Below are 4787 nucleotides of genomic sequence, written 5' to 3' on the forward strand. Positions count from 1 at the left end.
TTTTAAGCTTTTAGCTGCAGAGAGGGAATGGGCTTATTGCTTCATCTGTCAGGTAAGCCACTTTGTAGTCATCTTCAACTTCATTAAAGCTTTCCCATCTTAGAAGAAACACATTTCAATATGGAAAATAGGTTGTTTGGGGATATTTATGCTTCACCTCTCTCATTGCTTCAGCTGTCCTTTGTCAGATTTGTACTCAGAACTCTTCTACAAAGTCAATGATAAATTTGGCAGTATTCCTGCAACCCACAGAAACAAGATAATTAAGGCTGGAACTTCAATTAGCTCGCCATATCTAAACATTTTCTTTTCTTTCACGCTGACCATAAACAAAATTCAAATTAATGTATTTACCCTCTTCCTCCTTTCATTAACTTACAATTAGCCTTCCCTTCTCTAATATTATATCATATATTGGTTGATTGTGCTACAAGGTTAAGACTAGCACACTGGGCACTGAATACAATGTCACAGTCCTAGCTTTCAGAGGATGCCAATTTTACTCAAGTTTAAAGAGTAATCAACTATAAGGCACCATATCTTGTTTTTAATTTCCTTCACACTAGAAAGCACTGACAAAATAGGTAATTTCAATACTTTTAAAAAGTTGAGGCATACCATATGGATAAGACAATAATAAAAGTAGAACAATATTAGGGTGAAACTAGAGGAAAGATACTTCTGCAACCATCACATGCCAAAAAGCCAATTTATTCAGTTGGCAAATTGAATAAATCATATGAAAAGCCCCATAATAGTTTGTTTCTTTGTTTAAGAAGAATTAGCTATGGGCCATGCTTATAGTCACCAGTTGTAATTAAAGCAGTCTAGTTAGGTGAGAGTATCTCAATAAACACTTTTTATATATCGCTAAACATGGCAAGTAATTATGAAAATCTGTCAGCAAATAGTTTTATGAGAAGTTTCCTGATGTGCTTGCTATTTAATGTATCACAATTTAAAAATTTACCAAACATTATTAAAATGATCTAGGGTCTACCTCTTAAATTATTAGAATGCAATATCAAAGAAATCCTGTTTTTTTCAGATGTAAGACATAGTATGCTTGTTAAGATAACCATGAAAGCAGGAGGACACCCACTTAACTAAGAACTATGCCATAAAATTTCAAATCCTGACCACTAAAAATGATTTAAATTTTTTCAATTTTATAAAATGTGTCATTTCTAGTTCTACGTATGTTAGCTATTTAATTGATCAAAAGCAATTGCTTGCACATAAAACTGTGTAGGTATAGAATTTCACCCAATACATGTATTTCCAGCATTTAAACCTTGGGTTATGTAATAGCTGACTGCTTTCTTTTGCTCAGCTAAAATTACACATTTCCATTTAATTAAAATCTCAAACATTGCTTGATTTCACATTAGAATTGTGATGTTTGCTAAATGAATAAATGGACTTGTTGTCATGTAATGGTACAATATATTGTGGACTGCGTTCCCCTTTGGCAAAAATCCCTGGGATTTCAAGACCTTAATTCATATATTTACATGAAAAAGTGATAATTTAAATAAAAAGTGAAAATAAAGTGGACTAACAATGTTGTTCCATGTTTTATTTCATTTAGATAAGGTATAACAGGAAGTTGCTACTTTCAATTGCCATTAAAGTAACTGTAAAAACAACCTGCATGTGTGTGTGTCTGATTGTTCAACTCTTTGCAACCCTATGGAATATAGCCTGCCAGGCTCCTCTGTCCATGGGATTCTCCAGGCAAGAATACTGGACTGGGTAAAAACAACCTAGACCCACACAAAACCAAAGCTGCAGTTTTTACATTTTTATATATTTTACATTTTTATGTTTATTTTTACACTTTATATCAAATCCATATTCTGAGTTTTCAATATTTTTAATCTTAACAATGAAGTGATTATATTTGAATAGATGTGTACCAGAAATGGAATATCCTCACTAAAAATTATTTATGTGTTTATTTTGTATTTTATTCATATTTTTAGGCTAATTTAAATTTTATTATTATAATATGACTCTGGCATGCCTAACATTCTTTAAAGAGAGCAGACTTTTGGCCTAATTATTAATAAAGTTAAAATAAAAAGCAGTGAGTAACAAATTAATCATTATACAAAGGAAATTGCTTTTTTTCTCTCAAATGAACTAGAAAGTAGAGATGAAACCAGAGACTTGAATTTCCCTGAATTTAATTTGGTAAAGTGTACTTTGAGTAATAATTGGAAGAACCTTGTTTGCTAATTCTCAATTTAAAGAGACATGATACCAAAAAGGAGACCCTCCTAATTTTAATTTATCTTTGATCCATTATATTAAAGAAAACACTGAATTAAGATGTTTATTAGTTATAAAATGCAAATTGTGTGGATTGCAAAACAAAATTATTATATCTTATTTGTTATTCTCTTCAGAGAATATGGGCTTCCCAGGTGGTGCAGTAGTCTCAGAATTTGCCTGCCAACAAAGGAGATGCAATAGATGCAGCTTCAATCCCTGGGCTGGGAAGATCCCTTGGAGAAGGAAATGGCAACCCACTCTGGTATTCTTGCCTGAAGAATTCCATGGATAGAGGAGTATGGTGGGCTAGTGTGCATAGGGTCACAAAAAATTGGACACACCTGAGAGACTGAGCACACATACATGTACACACATTTGTAGCAAATACCATAGCTCCTGACATGAATTAAGTTTAATTGTGTATAAGAGGTAAAAAAGTTATGGAAACATCAGTATTTTAAAATTATTATGTAATCCTTCACACCAAAAGTAAAAAGAATAAAAAATTTTTTTTTTTCATGTGCTTAAAATAGGAAGGGACTCATCAAATCCCATAGCATCAGAAGATAAGGATTAAATGCAGTGTAGTTTGGAACATATCAAGATAAGGGAGTTGAGGTCACTTACACTAGGCTTATGTGCTGTGTTTACAGTACGCTATGATAAAGAATAAAGGCAATTAATTTCAAAAGCTCAAAGCATTTATTCATTTTGGAGGAGGAGTGCAAGAGGTGCAGTCAAAATGCAAAAAGAAGGCCAAAGAAAACTAAAAACCCATTTTATCTACCAACAATCCTAAGTTTTAGAAGTAGCAGTGACTCATGCAGAGTGAAAAAAAAAGGAAAATCAAAAAATATATACAAATATAGGCATGCACGCATGCTAAGTTGCTTCAGTCCTGTCCGACTCTTTGTGACCCTTTGGCATATAGCCTGCCAGGCTCCTCTGTCCATGGGATTCTCTAAGCAAGAATACTGAAGTGGTTAGCCATGCCCTCCTGCAGGGTATCTTCCCAGCCCAGTAATAGAACCTGCTTCTCTTATGTCTCCTGTTTTTGCAGGAGGGTTCTTTACCACTAGCAGCACCTGGGAAGCCCATATACATATTTATTTATATATAAATGCAAATATAAGCACATTAATACTTTAGGGCATTTATTGCAGTATATATTTTATGTTTAATATACAAATACAGAGTAGATATATATACCTAATATGTATATATTAGGTTACATATATGTTTATAATTATGTTATATATTCACACATACACACACACACACAGATGCACACACACACTTTGTTTCTTTAACTTGGCATACTATTAAGAAAAACAAACCTCTGGAGGGTACTGAGACTCAGAAATGAACAAAATAAAAATATTTACTGAACCATAAACAAAAAGCCCACATATCAGTCTAATAATCAGCAATGGAATAAGATCAAGAAAAATTGTATAGTCTCAAAAACAGCATCTTTTTCCAAAAGAGAAGGCCATATCTTTACAATCTAGTGAACTATAGTAGAGCAGGTATTCAAAGAAGCAAAAGTTTGGAAAACACTTCCAAAATTAGAAGCCCACTGTTAATCTGTATCTATTTTTCTCTGAGAACTAAGGAGATTAGTAGAAAAGGTTCTATCATAATTTTCTAAAGAGACTAACTACTTCCTAAGAAAACGGGGAAACAATTCTACTTACAGTTTATTTTTCATCTCATAGGCACAAATTGGCAATGTAAAGTAAGTAGTAATTTCCTCAGACCCAAGAAAAAATTCTAATGACCAACACTTACACACTCCTATTAGGAAGAAAAGATATAAGGACATAAAAGAAAAAGGACATACTTTTAAAAACACAAATTCATATAAAATCAGGAAAGAGTAAAACTCAATATATTTACAATTATAGAAGAAAATTAAGCAAAACAAATAATTTAATAAAATAAAAAGGTTAGAAGTTTAAAACTAGCTAAATTGAAGCAAGAAGAGTTAAACAAGGAAAAACAATATCACTGGAAAACCTGAAATCAAATAGGTGAAAAAAAATCAGATTTAGACTTTTCTCATTTCAAATAATTGCTATGGAACAAGGTATAAAAACTTATGGTTAATGTATGGACATTAAAGTTCAAATTTTATATATATATAAAAAATATCCAGCTAGTTAGCACTAAGGATGCTGCAAAAAGCACCTTACAGGACATCCTGTCCTGTCTAAAACATCTATAATATATTTGGCCCCATGCCAAGGGGACCTTAAAATTTGGTCTTATCCAAATATTCATGAACATACCAGATTCATGACCAGTGATAAGACCTGGATAAGACCTTTTGTCATGAACCAACTGTCTCCCTGGATGTTTTGAGTAATAAAAATATAACCAAATATTAAGGACTCTTCGGCGTGGAGCAAATATCTTATGGACATTTTGAACAGGACTAAATATCAGGGACATGGGCCTGTGGATGTGGACCAAATGTCTTACGAATGTTTGCATGGGACCACGAGACA

This window comes from Bos indicus, chromosome 1, assembly GCF_029378745.1.
Source record: "Bos indicus isolate NIAB-ARS_2022 breed Sahiwal x Tharparkar chromosome 1, NIAB-ARS_B.indTharparkar_mat_pri_1.0, whole genome shotgun sequence".
Classification (NCBI taxonomy): Eukaryota; Metazoa; Chordata; class Mammalia; order Artiodactyla; family Bovidae; genus Bos; species Bos indicus.